Raw genomic sequence first — 22,830 nt, forward strand, 5'->3', positions numbered from 1 at the left:
CAGAGGCGCCGGGATGAAGAAACGCCTTCAGGAAGTCGAGTGGCGCCGCGCGAATGGAGTGAAGAAGCACCGGAAGAGGAAAGGCTCAGTTGTACCATCATCGAGGAGGCGTGCCTTTCAGCTGACGAAGACCTTGTCGCGACAGAAGAGGAACTGCCGCTGCCCGCCGGGGAAAGTGTCGCTGCGCCGCCATGCAAAAGAGCTTCTATTCCCCGCTCTGCGGGGAAGGCGGTCGCGGCTGCGCTTGTTCCCGGTGGTGAGCGGTTCTGTCGCAGCCAGACGCGGAACCCGGTAGAGGAGCAAGCTGGAAGAGGTCGTGTTGCCGGCGTTGAAGAGGGTGAGCTGCCACTGAAGAGGACAAGGAAGTCTCGGGTCCCATATTCCCCGCCAGTGCTGCCGAACCCAGGTGGGAATAAAAAGAATTCTGCCCGTGGTGAGCGGGCGGGGGAGCGTAGGGAGTCCGTGGTTCCTGTGTCAGCCAGTGAAGCTAGAAGTGAGTCGGTTCAAGGAATTCCCAGTGGAGGAAGTTCAGCATCTCAGCGGACCGGTGAGAAAACTACAAATGTGATTGATAATTTTAATCCTAGGCTATTTAATGATTTTATGAAGCAATGGTTCAATTACATGAGTAAATCAGGGGTAGTTTCTTCACCTGCTGATGCATGGTTACCCGTTAATTCTGAGGTCAATTCTGCAAATATGGATAATGTTATTAATGTTGATAATGATATTGTCCTTCCTGAAATTGATAAAGGTATTGGTGTTATGCAAGTCTATGCAAAAGAAGCTTTGCCATGTGAATTGTCACCATTAGGCTTTCATTTGCCTATGGTAGTTAAAGATAAGATTTGGCGTGAAGAATATGTTGATGTTTTTACTTTGCTGCCTTCTTTTAAGGAGCCGTTAGTGAAAGTTGAGTCAAAAAATGAAAAAGCTGATGATGACAAAAAACGCTCTCCTTCAAAATCTATATTTAATTGGTTACAAGCATTTTTTATTTATGCTTCCGTTCTAAATGAACGTCACCCGAATGTAGGAGGTTTGATACGCCATATGGACATTATATTGGATGCCTATCGTAATTTTGGTGGCATGTCCTGGTGTTCTTATGATGAGTCTTTTCGTCAGAAATTGGCGGTTTATCCTAAGTCTTTGAAATGGGGAGTGAAGGATGTAGGTTTATGGTTGAATTTAATAACTCAGAAATCATTTCTTAGTAGACAGACACCCAATACACAGAATTCAGTTTTTAGAAAAGGTGTATGTTTCGCATTCAATGACGCCCAGTGTAAGTGGGGATCGAACTGTAGATATCGCCATGAGTGTTCCTTCTGTAGTGGGACACACGCAATGTCACGATGTTTTAAAAAGGCAAACCAAGCTCAACTCCCGAACGCCAGGGAGCAGCTTTCAAAAAGCATGGACGCCAGTGATTCTGGAAAGAATGCTCCCATGGCTAAGGGTATATCCAGACAAACAGAAAGCTAATTTATTGATTAACGGATTTACAGATGGTTTTGAAGTGCCTCCATTTACAGGTTCAGGCTGTGTTTGGGTTGAGAATGCTAGTTCTGTTAATGCGAATTTTGATGTTGTATTTGGTAAGTTAGAAAAGGAGTTAAAAGATGGTCGTATCGCTGGGCCATTTTCCTCACCTCCATTTATTAATTTCCGGTTGTCACCTTTAGGTCTGGTTCCTAAAAAGGAACCTAATTCATTTAGGTTGATTCACAACTTGTCATTCCCTTTGAAACAATCTTTGAATGATTTTACGGATAAGACACATGCTAGTGTTAGTTATTCTACTTTTGATCAGGCGGTTGTGCTATTGAGACAGTTCGGGCGGGATGCGCTAATTGCAAAAGCTGATATTAAATCTGCTTTTAGACTTTTGCCAGTTAATCCAGTAGGTTTCAACTCACTAGGTTTTCAATTCAATAACCATTATTATTTTGATAAAATGCTACCTATGGGTTTTACTTTGTCATGTTATTATTTTGAGTCTTTCTCATCATTTCTGGAATGGGTCCTATATCAATTGGCTAAGGAGGGGGGAATTCTGCATTATTTAGATGATTTTCTCTTTGTTGGCCCGGCTAGGTCTAATGTTTGCTTAGACTTATTGAATTTATTTGGTGTTCTTACAGAGGTATTCGGTATTCCATTAGCAAGGGAAAAAACAGTGGTCCCTTGTAATAGGCTTGATTTCCTGGGGATTACCATCGATACTAATAGGATGGAGTTCTCTTTACCTGAAGATAAGATTGACAAAATAAAGTGCTTACTGGCTAGATTGTTGACTAAGCGTAAGTGTATTCTTAGGGATATGCAATCAGTTCTGGGTTCTTTGAATTTCGCGACTAGGATTATACCTATGGGTAGAGTTTTTTGTAAAGCACTTTATATGTCTACACGTGGGTTGCGGTCCCCATCTTCACATATTCGGTTGACTAGGGAAATTAAGGATGATATGTCCCTATGGCTGCAATTTTTGGACAAGTTTAATGGTCATACTTGTTGGCAATCGGAATTTGTTGATTCTGATGCATTATCGTTATTTACCGATGCAGCAGGCAGTTTAGGGTATGGGGCGTACTTTGATAGGAGGTGGTCTGCTGAACCTTGGCCTGAATCTTGGCATACTAGCAAGGTTACAAAAAACATAGTTGTATTGGAATTATTCCCGGTGGTAGTTTCTGTAGTTATTTGGGGTAAGTATTTTGTTAATAAGAGAATTTTATTATTTTCTGATAACAAAGGGGTGGTCTTTGCTATTAATTCTTTATCATCTAAGTGTGACATGGTGGTTCGATTACTCAGGCATTTATTGCTTATTTGTTTGGAACGTAATATTTGGTTAAAAGCTAAGTATGTAGAAGGTAGATCTAATATTATCGCTGATGCTTTATCTCGTTGCCAGATGGAGAAGTTCAAGAGCCTAGTTCCAGAGGCGGAAGAATTTGGGATACCTTGCCCTGGTCATCTGTGGAATCTGATATGGGTGTAATCTTTGAGTGCTTAAGGAAGTCTTTATCAGATAATACATGGGCCTGTTATGAGGCTGCATGGCAACGTTGGTTTTATTTTTGCCAAGAAAATAAGGTGGATTGTTTTTCGGATGATTTAAATGTATGTTTGAGTTTTGTTTGTTCTTTAATGACCTTGAAGTTGTCTTCTTCATATATATCTAAGACTTTAGCTGGTATTTCATTTTTCTTTAAGGTAAGGGGTTTATCTCCTTTGTCTTCTCATTTCTTGGTAAAACAATTAGTTAAGGGATATAAAAAATCCGAGCCTATGAGGGTTAGGAGACGGCCTATTTCTTTTGCGTTATTGAATAAAATTTGGAAAGTTTTGCCAGTTGTTTGTTCTGATACCTTTGAGGTAATTCTTTTTCGTGCTGCTTTTATTTTCGCTTTTTTTGGGGCTTTTAGAATTAGTGAATTGGTTTCTATCAGTAAGTATAAGCCTTCTGGGTTACTGTTACAGGATGTTTTTTGTTGCCCCCTATTTGTGCGGATTTTGCTTCGTCGCTCTAAAACGGACCAGAGCGGTCGTGGAGCGGTCATTAAGCTAGCTAGATTAGTTGATTCACCTTTGTGTCCTGTGGCTAATATAAAATCCTGGTTGAATATTAGGCCTGCGGTAGGTAGTTACCTCTTTATTCATTTTGATGGATCCTTGTTAACTGGTTTTCAGTTTAATGCAGTACTAAAAAAGTGTATTTTACAGTTGGGTATTGTCGAAGAGAATTTTTCCGCACATTCGTTTCGTATTGGAGCTGCAACTGAAGCGGCATCTTTGGGGCTCGGGGAGGGCATTATTAAAAATATTGGTAGATGGTCATCCAATAGATTTAGACTTTATGTTAGACCTGAGTTAATCATAGGTTCTCGTTAATTTTGTCTTTACAGATCGTCGTATTATTATTTGGATAGTGGGACACTCTTTTGTATATTGGGCCCAGAAGCGGGCTGAAGCTAGGCCGTATTCTACTAACTTATCTTTAAATGAGAAGCAATTTTTTGTTTCCTGGATAGGAAAAAGGGGTTTAAAGTGGAAGGATTTGCTGGGGGTATTGCGCGAATCTGCAGTGTCATTGCCTTCCCCAGATCTTTTAATTCTACACCTTGGAGGTAACGATTTAGGTAAACTAAAGACTATGGATCTGCTGTGGGCCATGAAGAGAGATTTCGTGTTGATCAAAGGTATGTTTCCTGACACTTTTATTGTCTTTTCGGAAATAGTACCTAGGCTCATTTATGCTTTCGGGCAATGCACGTTTATTGAGAAAATTCGGAAAAGGATAAATAGGGCAGTGGCTAAATACCTTCCCAATTTAGGTGGTTTCAGTTATAGGCATGTGGAGTTAGAGGGTTTCGAGTACGGTTTGTACATATCGGACTTTGTTCATTTGTCCGATATTGGGAATGATATTTTAAATTCTAGTTTTGAAAACATATTAGATCTATGGCTGCGGTGTTTTGGGGGGGCCTCGCGCTTATAGCGCGTGGCTTGTGGGCATTGTCACCCAGCAATGCTGGGTGGACTGGGTTTTTATTAATAAAATTGAAGTTATTTTGCTTTAGTAATATTTAATGATTTATTAGTAATGAATTTATTTATTTATTAAATTATTTAATGGATTCATTTTAAGTCACCCTTTAATAAACACCACGGCCATTATTTATCCAAAAAGAGCTTGGTTGTCTTTTCTTTATTTATTTATTGGGTAGGGCTTGTGCTGCCATGAAATAGGGGCCCCCCAGGATTGACTAATCTGGGGGACACATGGCCCCACAGCCCTCCCGGTTTATGTTAAAATTTATTAATTATTTATTTAGGTTGAACTTACATTAGTTGTGTTTTTGGGGTTTTTGGTTTAATCTGACCCACCTCTGTTTGCTCGTGAGTTGGTTTATCCGTTCTGGAACGTTCGGGGTCTCCGGGCAGATAAATGTCGGCATCTTCATGATTGGCTGCTGCGCTGGGGAGGAAAGTACTTAAACGGCTGTTGCCGGGCGGCGATTGCCAGAAGACGTCGTTTGTGAAGAAGAGAAGAGACCCACCCTCCCTCCCTATTTCTTGGCTTATGAACTGTCGTGGTGTTCGTTAGTAGGGCATTGTCACCCAGCAATGCTGGGTGGACTGGGTTTTTATTAATAAAATTGAAGTTATTTTGCTTTAGTAATATTTAATGATTTATTAGTAATGAATTTATTTATTTATTAAATTATTTAATGGATTCATTTTAAGTCACCCTTTAATAAACACCACGGCCATTATTTATCCAAAAAGAGCTTGGTTGTCTTTTCTTTATTTATTTATTGGGTAGGGCTTGTGCTGCCATGCTCCTTCCTTTTTAAAATAAACTTTTAAGATTAAGCTTATCAGCCTGGTCGGCTACACTAGCCATGTCACGGAGGGGCTAGGTTAAGCTTCATCATTTCCAAATACATGTTTGTAGCGCACCAGAGAGCAATTTATGTGGCTGGGCCTGGGGTGGCCCCCTGTACACAAGTGGTATTTTATATGTTTCATGAGGTAACATGTTCTTATGTAAACTGTCTTATTTATTCCTTGTACCATCGTAATTGGTAGGCAGAGAATGGGTTGCATCGAAGCTACACTATACTCACACACAGGTAGTGTTAGTACTTTCCTGTTTCCTGGAAGGTAGGTGGGGCATGCTAATATGGGTCAAATCCACAAACCCCACCTGTAACAGGATGGGAGGAGTGGTTGTTCAGTTGGTAGGTGGAAACTGGTTTTGGCCAGATAAGTCTGTCAGTTACATATAATGGGAAAGAAGAACAATAGGTAGAGGTGAAAGTGAGAGTGTGCTTTGCACAGAAACAAAAGGTACCTCTGCTGTAAGTGGGAAATCCTGAACGCAAGTGGACTTGAGTATATTGGGGCAGATTTACTTACCCGATCCATTCGTGATCCAGCAGCGCGTTCTCTGCGGTGGATTCGGGTCTTCCGGCGATTCCTCCGACGTCCACCAGGTGTCGCTGCTGCGCTGAAGTCCGCCGAGGTCCGCCGGAGTTCACGATCCTATTCCTGGTGAAGGTAAGTGCGTGTCCAGCGACACTTTCTTTTTTTTAAATGCGGCGGTTTCTCCGAATCCGTCTGGTTTTAGTTCGCCCACGCCCCCCGATTTCTGTCACGTGCACGCCGGTGCCGATGCACCACAATTCAATCGCGTGCGCCAAAAACCTGGGGCAATTCAGGGAAAATCGGCGCAAATCGGAAATATTCGGGTAACACGTCGGGAAAACGCGAATCGGGCCCTTAATAAATGACCCCCATTGTGTGGCAAAGTATACATATTTCTCTTTGCTGTATCTTTCTTGGATTCAAAGGGGAAGGTGAACATGGATATTTGGATTACTTTAGGAACAGCAAGTAGTAGCTTTTGGCTCAACCTAGAAAGTTCCCTAACATACAGGGAGGAAAAGGACTCAAGCACTATTGGGAAAGTCAGGATTATGTTATTACAGGGCCCAACTACCTCCCACTCATAGTGATAGATGGCTTTCAGAAACCACAGTTTATCTCTCCACCCACAAGCACAGTTATTCATTTAAGGCCGCCAGTATTATGATCTATATGTAACTGGACTGTACAAGTGCCTGTAAGTTATCAGTAAAAGAGTTATTGTTACATAGCCTCCTCCTCAGCAACTTTTTGTCTGGTTGGAAAGCAGTTTCATGGGTTGCATCTGTGGGAATTACTGGTCCACACCGCTGACCACCACAAACATTGGCATAGCCCTCCTAAAAACCTGTACAGCAGCGCCCAGAAGAAAGAAAGGTTACAGGCTAGAGCCAGAGAGTAGTCGGTTCCTGTGGAAGCCCTTGTGTCAACCTGAGACCATGACAAGTCAGTGAGTAAGGCTGCAGTGCACCACAAGGCCCAGCCATCCCACATTGTACAAAACCGCTCTAACACTGCAGCTCATTGTAATTCAGAGCGTAGCACATTAATAAACCTAAATACCTACAGACTTTGCTAATACTACCAGCATCATCCTCCCCTCTATCCTTCTCACACTCTTCCACACCCTGTCACGCAAATGTGGACGTTGATCTCCTCAAGGTGGACTTTTCATGGTGTCCACTTGTCTTTTCCATTCTACTGTTGAATGAAGAAGTTGGATCATAAAATAGTGAGGCTAATGCACCACAGATTAGAGTTCACTCCCATATCCAAGCAAACTCCACCACACTCACAAGTATAGGTAAAATTTTTAGGTAAAAATTACATATTTTTCTACTCCTATGAGAGCATCATTTTATTAAGAACACACTATCTATTTTAAAGGTCAGAATTTGATACAACATACTGTACTATGAATTAATAAATGTCCTTTATATTTTTACTTAAAGAAAAATATATTTCTCAAAGAAAGACCGATTATACTACATTTTTTTTGTTTCTTTTAGGGCTTTTTCACAGCAGGCGTAACATACTCTGAATTCATAGGATCTCCAGGATTTATTGGCAAACCTTCAAACACTGATCAGCATTGCGGTCATGACATGAACAGAAGTTAGGCTTTGTAAACAGAGCCTAAAAGAGAAAAAAAAAACCTTTGTAGGTTCCATGTTAATTTAACCTAACCAAGACAAAGATCTTTTGACATTTTTTCTTTAAAACTTCTAATAATATACGTCAACCAAAGTGACCAACATAATTAGGAAAAATTGTATTGCCTTTTCTTATTTAGAAAATTACATTGGAAATGTATAAAGTTGATGTAATTGTCTGTGGTTTATGCCTACTATTACTTAACCATGTCTTGTAATTATACAGCTTCTCATTTATTTATTTGTTTTAGAAGGTTATAACAATGTATTCATTTATTGGGTCTATAGAACTAAAAATTGTCAGTGTTAGGCTGCATTCACACACATGTATGGGGGACGTATATATGGACGACGTATGTACGGCCGATATACGTCCCCCATACACTTCTATGGGCTCACGGCCCTGCACGTGCGGCACCGTACCACTCCGTAGCCCGGGAAAAAATAGGACATGTCCTTTCTTTTCCCTGTGATACGGCGCCGTGTACTAAGGTACGGCGGGCATACATCGTGTGAATGTAGTCTTAGTTAGTTTTATATCAGTTAGTTTTATGAACAGAAGGATGAATCAGGGCTGTTATTTTAACTGCTCACGTGACTGACCCATTGAAGAGTGGAGCATGTCCTAATCAGAACCAATCTGCATAATGGTGCGAATTTGATGCAGATTTTTTCATCATTATTGTATTTTCTGCACAGAGCGGAAAATAAATGCATCGTCTACATTACTTCTTCCAAATCACATTCACTTTAATGCCACTGTATTATCCTGCAACAAAATCTGTGTGTAATCTGTAACGTGTGCTATTACATGAGTGTTCATAGCCACCTCTACTGCTTGTGGTTTCCTGTTAATTGCCAGTCTGCACCTGGACATGCAACCTGAAACAATAGCATAATCCAAGTGTAGATCAGCAAATAACTGTAATTGGCACTTGCACTGGTGAATGCGCATCTTTATATTTCTAGTTGCTACAAGGGACATGTTCTGAATATGCATTTCGCTAAATTTTCAAACAAAAGCTGGATAAGTTTTCATTGTATGATCTAGTGTCCATGTGTAAAACGTGACTGAAGTAGATGTAAGATCATTTTCATAAGAGAGCAATATAAAAATGTTGAGCTTATGCTATAAAACTGGAGAAACAAACATTAAAACAAGATCATACCACTGGTCAATGGCGGATCTTCATATAGGCGGTATGGGCGGGTGAACGCCTTTGTCTTGGGAGGGGCCCAAGCCCGCACATACCTGGGCCCTATATGAAGGTCTGCCATCAGTCTAAAAAAATTAAAAAATAACTGTGCTCACCTTCCGGCTCCACCTTGGCCCGCAGGTCCATCTTCTGCTCTTCCGGCCCGGCCGCATCACTATGACTATGATTAAAGGGGGCATCTGGAGTTGACATTTCATTAAAGGGGGTCATCTGGAGTGGAAAGGGGGGATCTGCTGGTGGACATTTCAGTAAAGGGGGACCCTGCTGGTGGACATTTCAGTAAAAAGGGACTCATTGGAAAGCCCGGGGCACATGGGAAACTTAATACGACACTGCCACTGGTAATAGCTGATAGATGCAGCTCTGCTTTTAACTCCCCCCCCTCCATTTACCTCCTGCTCCTTCCTCTATTGCTGAAGGAATTTGTTCCTTTTGGAATAGATATACTGGTTTTGTTTAAATCCTGCATCATGTCATTAGGCTTCCTGAAGGTCATGCTTGATATGTCAAGGAAATTGCATTACCAGGTAGCTAAAAGAAGTGTGGTTTCCCTTATGTCATCCTGGAAAACTTATTTACATATTTTACCAGAAACCCGTAGTGGAGCATAAATGGTTATAATTCTCCACATGCCTACAAGGCGTCCTTAATTAGCGGTCTACTCATGGAGAACTCTGGCTACTTGTCTTGAAGGTGAAGGTGGTAGGAGACATCAGGAGGCATTTACGAAGAACAGTGCAAACTGCACTGTTTGCAGTTTGTCTTTGTATAGTACAGAGGGTTCCAAATTTTTTTGTGCAGCTTTAGCATAGGGCGTGCAGCACATTACTGTCGGACCTTGTAGGTTAAATCTGGTGAACGGTCCAACTGAGCACTGGAATTTCCCTTCAGTGCAGAAATTTGTGTCATGTGCAGCTGCCACAGAATAGATTCGCTTGTAACACAAATGTGGTGCAAACCCTTTTTGAATACATGGGCAAGCAGTTTGCACAAGAAAGAATGTGCAAACTCTGACAGAAAACGAGCAAACAGCCCTTAGTAAATGTGCCCCATCATGTTTAGGATGGGTGGCTGTGGGGGGGGGGGGGGTTGTTTTGTATAGGTTCGCCAGGACAATGTATTCATAATTAGATTAGTATGGTTAAGAAGGGGACTAAATTGAGCATTCAGGATGAAATATAGATTTTGTGCTATCATGGAAAATTATTGTTTGGATGTGGCGTGGGGAAGGGGGGGTGTTGCATGGGGATTAATTGACCATGGGTACTAAGGGCTCTTTCACACTGATGTTGTTTTCCACATCATGAATTTCACTAATGCCTTACTGAACCATTGGGGCAGATGTATCTTTATTTTGCATTTTTTTTTACTTTTTAATTCTCTGAAGCCCGCGGTGCACTGGTTTTTGCCTAGGGCACCAAAATGTCTCATCCTGGCCCTTTACACATCAGAGCATCATAATGATAGAAGAAGGCACTCCTTGTATCATATATCACTATAATGCTTGGGGTTACTTCCATGGCAATGGGGTCAGTTTGTGAAATCTTATGACTGCACAATCCAGGATTTGTGTACCAACTATGTTTGTCTCAAACAGTTCAAACTAATAAAATTTTATAAAAGATTATCATATATCAGAGCACATTTGAATCATATTATATTTTAGGAAGTCCTATAGTAGGTAGAAAATACATTTTTTTGAAATTTTATTATCTAGTCAGACAGGTTACAAAAAGAAATTTGTGGGAAGGGCAGATCCTGTTCTCTGGAGAATAGTTTTATAACCGCTCTATAAAATGAACACAGGGGTTATGATTTATAACCTTAGCAAAGTTAGAGGGGTAATTGACATGCTGGATTTGATGCCCTCAGCAAATTGGGACACGTTTTACCATTGTGTGTAACTCTAGTGAGTTGAAAAGAAACAAGTATTAGATGCAGTTGATGAACTCAGAAAATAGCTCAGTCTTTCTTTTGTGTTGAACTAAAGGTTGCACCAATTCTGTCATAATGTAAAAGGTAATGTACAGCAAAACTACTGCAAGGAAAGTGATTTATGACTGTGCCAGTGCCAGGAAGGTTCAGATTTATGGCCTGTACTGGATTAATATAAACACATTCTGTGTAAGGGTCTTCAAGCATTTCACTAAAGCAGCATGAAGCCAAAAATGAATGGTCATGTCATGGCAGTGACCTGAGATGAACCAACAGCTATACAGTCATCAGTAGTCTGCGAGCAAGGGCAATGGAAAAGATTAATTATTTAACGCTACCAGGCAGATCACATACGTATATAAAAGAGCATCTGAAAGCAACTTGAATCTGTTACATTTTCATTTATGTTGCACATGAGAAAAATGTGTAAAAGCCGGAGGAAGCATTGAATATTTCCATTTGTGGAGTGTAATATATTCATTTTTACTTCACAGGTTTTACTCATCACTTCACATCATGTAGCCACTGGGTTATATATATATATATATATATTGCTGCTGTATTCATTTAAAAGATGTAATCGTACAATAAGGCATGATCACAGAGGCAGTGCCCCATAGCAGACTTCTGAATGGGGCCCGCTTCCCACTTAAAATATACATATTACACTCATATATACACAAGCATTTCTATACAGTTCTTCACTCATACACACACATGTGTACACTCTTACACAAACACGCACACACATGGAACATATACACATATACATACAGTGCCATATACAGTATATGCACACCGTACACTATATACATATACAGCATATACACATCACAGATAAACACACATATACAGCATATATACATAACATACATGTTATATGCATATTATGATGTGCAATGTGCAGTATTTTATATATATATATATATATATATCTATTTCATGCCGAACCGCGGGCATAGGCTTCCGCCGCTTGCCCGCACGCACGCAATGTCTCCCGCAGGTCTGTTCACCCGCACAGCGGCCAGTCCGCCAACAGAGCCACCCACAGAAAAATAAATGTGTGCATATGAGTGTATACATGTATGTGTGTAAGAGTATATAAAAGTGTGTGTTTAAGTGTAGAACTGTGTGGGGCACATTTACTACGAACAGTTTGCCTATGTATAATGCAGGGGGGCCCAGATTCCTGATTTCTGGAGAACGTTCTTCATGAAAATAGCGCTCCCTGCACTGAGTGCACCAGAGTGCACCACTAATTTTTTGGTGCACCTTTAACATGGGGAGGGCAACACAATTCTATCTGACTTTGCATGTTAAATTTGGTGCACAGTCTGACTGAGCACCGGAACGTCCCCATTTTGTGTCAAATGAAGAGCCGCTTTTAGGTGCAAGCCGTCTGCACCTAAAAGAACGCGCAAAGTCTGACAGAAAACTGCCGCACGGCCCTTAGTAAATGTGCCCCGCATGTGTGTATATAAGTATATAAATGTGTGTATAAACGTCGTATATGTATTAAAAAGGTATTGTGGCACATTCATCATTATGCAGGCATCCATCTACGGTTTTTAAGAATAAATTATGATCTCTTAGGATGTCTTGGCACATCAGATTTATTTTAGTGGCTTAGCCAGCTTGATGAACGTGGATACGATTGGATATGCAACTTTTTAGTTGAAAAGTTGTACAAAAGTCACACATTTGTCACAACTAGTACTTATGTTTTTTCACACCACTGAGGGGCCTGTAGTGCATACGCCCCTAAATTTGCAACTTTTGAAAAGTCACATTTCATAAATCTGCATACCACATCAGAATCCCCCAAGTGGAACATCCACAGGCCTATATGGTGGCCTTATTTGGCAGTCTCCGTAAAGATAACTCTTGCTTCCTGACCCTATTCACAAGCCTCTCACCCAGCCAAACCAGTTCCCTACACTGTACTGAGGAGACCCAATCAGGTTGAAACAGTGCTGTCTACAGTTGGGAGTCTGCTCCTTCTGGAATAGATATGACATGATGCGGGATTAAAACCAAACCAGTATAAGGCCTCTTTTAGGTCATGCTTGATGTCAAGTGAGCTGCCTTACAATGTATCTAAAAGAGCTTTCCTTATCCTATTCTGGAAAACTTTGCATATTGATTCACATGAGAAATCTGAAGCAAGTTGCATGACATGAAAAGTGGAATGGCCTAGAAAAAATGCAAATATAGTGCAATTAGACAAATTTGATATTGAGACATTTTGAAGACAGAAGACAAATACATAGTAGATTTGTAGTATGCTAGTAGGTTTTCTAGTATGATATTCATAACCAGAGTACATTATTATCTAAGGCTTTACATGTTAGTCAGTGTAGTGGGCTGTAGAAAGGAAGCAACATGACACTATGATGATACTATGCAACCAATGGTACTATTTTCTACAACGTAATTACTTACAGTGCTCTTCATGGAACAAATTAGGGATATAAAGTGCTAATATGATTTCCTCCATGTAACAGCCTTTGAATCTGCAGCACAGATAAACATGCTTGATTTTTATGGTAAATTTCCTTTAACCCCCCCGCAGGTACCATGACATGTTTGCAGAGACCCTGAGGTACCAGAAACCCATTCCCCCCGGGGAACGCTACCATTTTGTAAACTTTTTATCATAAGTATAGGGGGCATTTTAACTCTTTGCTGCCAAAGGACTTTTGACATTTTAGGTTTCTATTTTTCGGTCGCCATCTTCAAATAATCCATAACTTTTCTATTTTTCCATTTACTGTGCTGAAGGTTTCTGCATAACAAATTATACTTTCTAGTGGCAGTATATTTCATGCCGTGTACTGGTTAGTGGAAGGAAATTCCAAATTCAGTGAAATTGACAAGTAAAACATTTTTGTCTCATTCTTGTGGGCTTTTGTTTTTTCAGCTTTCATTGGTTTTGTATGATCACTGGGATTTATATATGTTTTAATATGTTTTGATAGATTTTAAAAAAATTAAAACCTTTTGAACTAAATTCTTCATTTCATCATATTCTGACAGAGCTGTAAGGTGACATTCTTTTGAATGCTACAATTTTGGGGTCTGTGCGTCCTTTTGATTGCTTTTTATTAAAATTTTTATGTGGTGCAAAATGGCACTTGAGTTAATTTTGACTTATAGGGTTAAGTCAAAATTAATAACCATACAGGCGGTCACCTACTTAAGAACACCCGACTTACAGATGACCCCTAGTTACAAACAGACCTCTGGATTTTGGTAATTTACTGTACTTTAGCCATAGGCTACAATAAACAGCTATAACAGTTATCACAGGTGTCTGTAATTAAGATTTATTGTTCATCCTGGTTCTTATGACAACCCAACAGTTTTAAAATCCAATTGTCACAGAGACCAAAAAAATTTGGGCTGGGGTTACAATAATAAAGTATGCAGTTCCGACTTACATACAAATTCAACTTAAGAACAAACCTGCAGAACCTATCTTGTACGTAACCCAGGGACTGCCTGTATTTATATTTTTATGAAATGTGTATTTTGGGACACCGGAATACCTGACTTGTTACTTTTTTCCATTTTTCATTTTGGGGAATGTGAATTTTATTTTACTATTTATTTTTCACTTTTGTAAACTTGTACAGTAATGGGACATGAAGAAGTGATCATGTGATGACTTGTTCATACTAATGCACTGCAATAACCATGTATTGCAGTGCATTAGTAATGTCAGTCTACTCACTTGCCTAGGCTGGCAGGCATACTGTTCAGTCCTGACAGGGGCTGGATCAAGCAGGCACATGCCACGAACAGACCCAGGGACCTTCATTAGGTCTCTGGCTGTCCAGCAGATTGCAGGGTGCCGATAGGACAAGGGAGGGAGCCACCTCCCTCACAGGTATGTAAATCCAGAGGTCATCTAACGGGTTAAACAGTCAGGATTGGATGTAGCAGTCATAAGACAGCTGAGCAACTGCTCTCCCATGCTTGGGGAACCTGTGCAGAACTTAGGCTGAGCCGATGGAGAAGCTTATATGGGTGGTCACTATGGGGTTAATACACTTTGGTGTTTGCAGCCTTTGTTTTGCTGTGATATTTGTCAAGTTGAATTTATTTATATTTCTTAGTTAGGAAATAAGATTTACTGCAAGGCTCCTGCATGTTGCTGGAATGGTTAAAGAGTAAAACCTGCCATAAACGAACACTACGATGTCAGGTTGTAGGCTGTGTCACAGCGTAAAATCAGCGTAAATGTGATAATTATGAGCAATAATTAATTTTGTGCTCGGTTTATTCCTTGGAAACAACCATGGCTTTTTACGATTTGTAACATGCAAGAAAAATCTCAGCCATTAGCCTTGTCATATCCATAGTAACTGTAAGGCTTCTGTTTTCTCTGTACACAATACACAGATCCCTACGTAATGGCTAGAAATACGCTGATGACAAGGTTGTAGCTTTTGGAAGAGATTAATACAATAAATTAGATAGTAACATATTAAACATGCTTATATGTCATGCAATAAGATTGTGCTCACATACTATGCTGGAGATATATATAACCCAACTTTCATATACTGTACTCCCAGTATAACAAGGAGGGTTTTTTTTTGCCACACTTGGTTCTTGGACTTGTAATGGAACTCCATATGTAGCACGGACAATATAGAGCAGTGGTGGCGAACCCATGGCACGGGTGCCGGAGGTGGCACTTAGAGCCCTTTCTACAAATCTTCCTGCAGACCCAGGCAATTTAAGAGATGCTGCAATCAGCGCTATTTTAAAACGACACTTCATTGGCCGTTTGGAACTGCGGGAAAAGTGAGAAGGTGTTGATAGAACTGCATTATCTTTGAACGTCATCCTACTGACCCTACATTCTTACTGTACAAAGAGATCCTGGTGAGAAGCTACAATGATAGTCTGAATTTGCTTTCCTTCTTTCAACTGTATTAGTGGCCTCAAGGGGCCAATAGAATTGATAGATGTTGAAGAGCAGGTAGCAATAAGTTACTGCTTAAAATGCAATGTTGGCACTTTGTGGTAAATAATTGGCTTTTGGTTATAGTTTGGGCACTCGGTCTCTAAAAGGTTCACCATCACTGATATAGAGGGTTGTGGATCCACCGTGCCATTTAATCAGATTGTCTTTTGGCTAATGCCAAAAGCATTATCCAAGTGTCACCATTATCCAAGTGTCACCCTTTAACCCCTGTACAAGGATCTCAACCTCTAGGAGTAGTCTCAGTGTAGGAGACAGATGGCCAGTGCTGGATTAAGTTAGGTGGAGGCCCCGGACGCAAGTTCTGGTGGGGGCCCCATTTAATGCAGCTAAGAAAGTGCTAGACATTACTATTCTAAATTAATATGTGTCAGGGTTCAGGGGTAGTGGACCCACTGGACCACCATGGACAATGACATAAGCAGACACCTGGGACCGGAATCTAAGTGACACCCGGTTTTTACCAGAGCCCGCCGCAAAGTAGGTTGGACTTGCTGCTTGTGATACCACTAGGTCGTTCCACAGGTGCGACTTTGTCCGCGGTGGCAGCCAGGGTGAGATATACAGATGTTGAGCAGAGTCAGGACGGGGAGCATGGGATCAGAGTCGGGGACATATCAAAAGGTCAAGGCAGGCAGCAGAGGAGCACAGTCAGGAATTGAACTGGGGTCACAACGGGAAATCACAATAACAGCACAGGGCATGAGACAAGCTTTCTCTAAGGCACAAGGCCCAAGGCCCAAAGATCCGGTGGGGTGAGCAGGGAGATGTTGGGTAATAAAGGATTCTGGGAAGGGCGCGCAACTGAGATATGTGACAATATGCTGAACTGTGTCCTACTTACATGTTAGCCTAGCTGCTGTCCTAGCTGCCACAGTAGCAGTAGTACTGACTGCTAGTCCCAATCGCCACGCCAGTTCTACTGTTAGGGTAGGATTCAAGACATCCTCTTTTAGTGTGCGTTGGCTGCGTGTTTCTAATCAATAAGCATGCGTGCACATCATAAGAAATTAATTCAGACACATTTGCTGATTTAAATCTCACTCATGCGATCATGGCCATGGCACATCTGCACTGCTAGAACTTTATTTGGTTTCACAAAACTATATAGAAATTATGGAAGAAGCAGAAGGGGCGGAGAATTCCCAGCTCGTGTCGTCTCTTGATTGGAGAACTTCCTTGCTGTTGCTTATTGACGTCAGGATTGAAGTCTTGTTGACATTCTTTAGCTTTAATTGTTTTCGTTATGATCACGATGCTGGCGCCATCTTATAATGAAGTCTCTGTTACAATGATTTTAGGAATATAGAACAAGTAGAAATGACAGGATTTGATCTATCAGCAGGTTTACCTTAACACTACATGCCACTGCTTCCTTGAAAGTTCTTACCCCTATTCTTAGAGATCGGGCCGGGTGACCGGTGAGGAAGTAAACACTGACTGCCTAGGACTTGGCTGGCAACCAGTGGTAAGTACTAAAGGGGGGATCAGGTGTAATTCTGCATGTAACATGGCTCATGAAAAACATGCTGCATGCAGAATGTGATTGAGTACTGCTCTGTGTGCATTCTCTTAGTGACAGAGCCAGAGTCTCTGTCACAGCTTTGTGCATCACTGTCAGAGACATTCAGCTCATAGATGGTGGGAGCCGCATTTTGAGTAAAGTGGCAGGGGCCTTAGGGCACCCACCCTGTAATCCAGGCCTCCAGCTGACCCACGAAAGTACACAGGTGCAGGCAGAGAATGGTCTAAATTTTGATCAGGCGACTAGGTGTAATAGATCTGTGTAAAGACTGTATTAAAGGTGCAAATTTAGTTCTCTCACCGTCATCATCTATTATGCTGTAAGTTCAGTTCATTTGACCAGCTACGAGACTGGATTTGAACCAGTCTGTATGATGCAGATATATCATGACCATGTGAATCTGAATCCTAAGTATTAAACTACATCTGTAGACTAGAAGAATACTTTAAATTGCATACGAGTCAGTACACCTATATGGTTGCACCAATGAAACTGTCACACAGCAGTAAAATTGGAATGTCTTTATGTAGCCCTCAGCTAAAAACGTGAGTTGCCACACAGGTATATGCATATTTAGCAGAAACAGGTTGTTCAAGAAACTCTAGGATAGAATCACATATTGCATAAGGATATATCTGATGTCCCATTGTTCACTGTTCCACACAAATATGGCCAAGGTAAGACAGAACAGACCCGGATATGGCAGGCAGCTTGTAAAAAGGAGAATATACAATTGTTCATACTTTAATCAGGTAACCCAATTATGTTCATCCTATACAATCACACAAAGGAAGTTTTTGGAGGTTAAAGTCCCTATAACAAATAAGACATACAATAAAAATAAATCTATTGTTTAAAGATGGAGAGGAACTAAAATAAAACAAATGCTAATCTTGGCCTAATTTGAATAGTTCAGTCTTAAAGTAAGAATAAAAGTCTTTGGAATGAAAATATAACTCCCTAGTGGAATCTGTTTCATTAAAGGAATTGCCAACTGCAGAATGTACTAAGATAATTGCACGTTGTAGATCCTGCTTTTCTGTTTCGTAAATATCATTTTTTTTGGTCAATCACAGCAAAGTGCCTTATCTGGTCAATGTTTTCTGAAGACTTTCCATTAATGGCTATAGTAAATGTTGCTAGTATCTAAAGGTGTATTCCTACCAACAAGCATGCGTGATCAGCTATCAGTCTCAGGCTCCTGCACCCGCTGCTCGCCCAGGAGCGTAAGTTCATAAGGCCATACAGTGGGTTGAAAAAGTATTCAGACACTCATTTTCCTAATTTTTCAATGTATAGCCACAAACTTAAATGTTTTTTATTAATATTTTATGTGCTTGCACAACATAAAGTATGTTGTATGTTGACAGATACAAATATATTGAGGCATGTAATAAAAATAATAATAATAATAATTCCTTTATATGCAGCGCACACAGATTACGCAGCGCTGCACATGGCTTGGCAGATCAGTCTCTGTCCCCAGGGGGCTCACAATCTAATCAATTTACCAGAATGCTTTGGAGTGTGGGAGGACACTGGACGACCTGGAGGAAACCCATACAAACACGGAGAGAACATACAAACTCTTTGCAGATGTTGACCTGGATGGGACTTGAACCCAGAGCTCCAGCGTCTCTACCAGCTGCAAATTGCACATCTAGAGGCTGGGTTCCCCCCCTCCCCATTCTTCTTTGCAACATAACATTAGCCTCAGTCTGTTTGGATGGAGAGTGTTTATGTTCAACAATTTTCCTGTCAAGCCACAAATTGGCAATAGAATTTCAGTCTGGACTTTGACTGGGCCTTTATAAAACTTGAATACAGGCGGTCCCCTACTTAAGAACACTCAACTTACATACGACCCCTAGTTACAAACGGACCACTTGATATTGGTAATTTATTGTACTTTAGTCCTAGGCTACAATGATCAGCTGTAACAGTTATCACAGGTGTCTGTAATGAAGCTTCAGGGGACAACAATGATAAAATATACAGTTCCGACTTACATACAAATTCAACTTAAGAACAAACCTACAGACCCTATCTTGTATGTAACCCGGGGACTGCCTGTATGCTGTGTTTTAATCATTCAGTTACAGCCTTGGCTGTGGGGCAAAGCATATGCAATAAGGTGCCTAGTGTAAAGCAAAGCCAATACTTTGCCTCAAGCTTTAACAGGGATTAAGAAGCTGATCAGAGCTGATGGGAATAAGGATGGAGCTAAATACACTGCTATTATGTAGGAAAACCTATTAGAAGTACATGAGACTTGAGACTGGGGCATAGGTTCACTTTTCATCAGGACAACACCCTTAAACATACATCCAAAGCTACAATGGAATGGTTTAACAAAAGCATATTCATCTGTCAAAATGGCCCAGACACTGTTTAAAACCTGTTTAAGTCCCATTGAGAATCTGTGGCTTGACCGGAAAATTTTTGCTCATAAATGTTCTTCAACCAATCTAACAGAGGTAGGGATATTTTGCAAAGAAAAAATAACAATAATTCCAGCTTCTAGATGTTCAATGCTGGTAGATACATCTAGAACCTTAACAGATCAGCAGCTGTTACTGCACCCAGACGTGTTCTCACTTGGTAGTGATGGGTAGGATGAGTACATGGGCATGCCACACTTTTCAGTTTCTTGATTTGTACTGTTACTAATAATTGATACCTTTTGTTGCTCTATCACATAAAATATCAATACAATACATTTACATGTGTGACTGTTACAATGAACTCATAGGGGAAGATTTATTTACCTGTCTGAATGTTTGCAGGTTAACTGAAGTGCGCATGCACGGGCATGAATTTCCAGCCCACACCAGCAATGTCCGCGCCGGTTCATCTTCCATGCCAACATGGTGTGGAGATGGTGTCGTTGCAGTATTAATCACAATTTCTTGCGGTGTGCAGAGAATTGTGATTATTTTGTGATTTATTTGTGATAAATCTCGCCCATAGAATAATTAATCACCTTGATGGGATACAGTTAAGATGATCCATTGGATCTTAATGGATCCAAGCTAATGGCATGTTGCTATAATTGCAAATGTTTGGTTGGGGACAAAACTCATATTTACAGCTCAGCTCCATTGATATGAAGTGAACTGATTTATGTAAAGTCTCATTGAAATATTTATGGTATATGTAGCCCATAAGACAGGAGAGGAAGCTCAACCTGCTCTCATGTAAATATTTCATTTGTCAGTCCGGTATAACTGTTTCTATTATGCAGACTATAGTCAAGCTTCTGAGAAAAGATATAATCCCTGACCTCAGGTGCCCCTAGGCATAATGATGCACACAATGTTGTGTATTTGTAGTATACAGTACATGTATGCTTATTATACTTTAAAGGAAATCTACCACCACAATCCATCATGATAATCCCTGGACACTTACTCATAGATCCAGGCATGTGACTCTGGTAATCTTCTTATGTTTGTTATCCATGGCCTCCTTCCTTCTAAAATCAACTTTTAGAATTTTACTAGTATTTTGCTAGAATTTTGCTAGAACTTCTGGGGCATTACCTGAGCCCTTTCATGCTGCAGCGTTACAGGCTGTTACACTGTGCAGGAGCACTTCCCTCTTAAAATGTGTGAGATTACAGGAGGCAGACAGTGTACCTGTCTATGAAACTACAGCATGGAGGGTCTCTGTTTACGCCCCCAGAACCATTCAGGCTTATTAGCATAATGTGAAAAGTTGATTTTAGAAGTAAGGAGACCATGGATAACAAATATAAGAATATTATCACAGTCACTGTGCCTGAATCTATGAGTAAGTGTCCATGGTTTATCATGATGGATTTTGATGGTAGATTTCCTGTAAGGTAAGGTGAATCTCAAGCAACCATTAGACAGATATAAACCATTAGACATAAATCTTCAAATGTACAGTTCTTCTAAATATATACTAACATGAATAACTATACTTATTGTACTTCTAAATGAACAGAATTAGATTAATAAGAATAATAGGAAATATGTCTTAGTTAAGCATATTGACCCGCATTGTTTGCGCCAGTGTTTTTAAAAAAGTGTATTTAAAAAGTGTTTGCGCCAGTTTTGTGTCACACACATTGCAGACGCGTCACAAAATTGGCACTTTGGTGGCACTTTGGAGCCCATGCCGATATTGCGACTCGACAGAATTGTGTTCCACACTGTATCTTAAAGGTGCACCCAAAAAAAAGTTGCTGCACACTTCCCGAGCACTGTAGAGTGCGCCAGATTATGTCCACCAGTATTATATAATAATCTGGCCCACTATGCACATTACTGAGGCACACAGTGCAGTTTGTACTAAATTTAATAAATCTGTGCAATTGTCCCTTTATAATCTTTTTATGTTAAGATACACAGAACATCAGGGCTTGTGCTGACTGTGCTCCCCATTCAATAATTAAGTGCATTGTCCCATGTAACTTTTGTTATCTCTTATGCTCATGGTCTTATGCTTGTGGCTTCCCAGCTGTTATAAAACTACAACTTCCCAAATGTCGTCTATGCTTATGTCTTTATGAGATTTAAGAGCTGCCTTAGGCTATGGACAAATGTAAGGGTACACAGTGGCGTAACTAGGAGAGGCAGGGCCCCATAGCAGGCTTCTGCATGGGCCCCCCTTCCCAAAAATATACACTCACACATGTAAGTTACAATCACACATTTATACACTCATGCGCACACATATAGAGCATACATTCATATAGTGCCATACACAAACATACAGTATATATACACACGCACAGATACATACATACAGTATATACAGACACCATACACATACAGCATGTAAACACACACATACAGTACCATCCACAAACATACAGCCTATATACACACACACATACAGTATATACAGACACCATACACATACAGAATATACACATCACATATACACACACACATACAGTACCATTCACAAACATACAGCATATATAAACACACATATACAGTATCATACACAAACATACAGCATATATACACACATAGAGTATATACAGACACCATACATCGTATTCACATACAGCATATACACATAACAGATATGTTATATACATATTATGCTGTACAATATGCATCATAATATGTATATAATGGTGCACATCCTGCACTCTGTAGTGTGACACGTTGGATGACACCTTAGAGGCCCCCTGACACCTTAGTGGCTGTAGTTAAGCCTCTGAGGCTATAGTCACACAGCCGTTATTGTGGCCGTGATCTGGTCGCACCAAATGACAGCCACAATAGATGTCTATGGCACTTGGTTATGGTGCAGAGAGCACACTTTGTCTCACTGCACCAGGACCTGGCCAGACAGCCATGCTGAAAAAGATAGGACATGTCCTATCTTCTGCCAGATTGCAGCCGCTTGGCTTTCTATGCAGAGGGGAGGGGTTAGGCTCGCTCCCTCCTGCCCTCTTCTGCAACCAACCCGGGCGAGCACACTGTAGTGTGCAAGTAGCCTAATAGTAAAAGTCTTAAAAAAAACTGTGCATAGTATCTGCCAAACACTGACAGGATCTTCTTGAATTTTCTTCACATAAAGATGGAG

General features: G+C 40.6%; 1 long non-coding RNA gene across 1 annotated transcript in view; it reads left to right on the forward strand.

Moving 5' to 3' along the window:
- The first annotated feature begins 14,495 nt into the window (after positions 1-14,495).
- The window catches only part of LOC140128983 (uncharacterized), a 91,199-nt gene continuing 82,864 nt past the window's right edge, over positions 14,496-22,830 (forward strand). Inside the window, exon 1 of the long non-coding RNA XR_011855227.1 lies at positions 14,496-14,633. This is a non-coding gene — a long non-coding RNA (uncharacterized lncRNA). The remainder of the gene's footprint in view (positions 14,634-22,830) is intronic.

Source organism: Engystomops pustulosus, chromosome 4 (assembly GCF_040894005.1).
Source record: "Engystomops pustulosus chromosome 4, aEngPut4.maternal, whole genome shotgun sequence".
Lineage (NCBI taxonomy): Eukaryota > Metazoa > Chordata > Amphibia > Anura > Leptodactylidae > Engystomops > Engystomops pustulosus.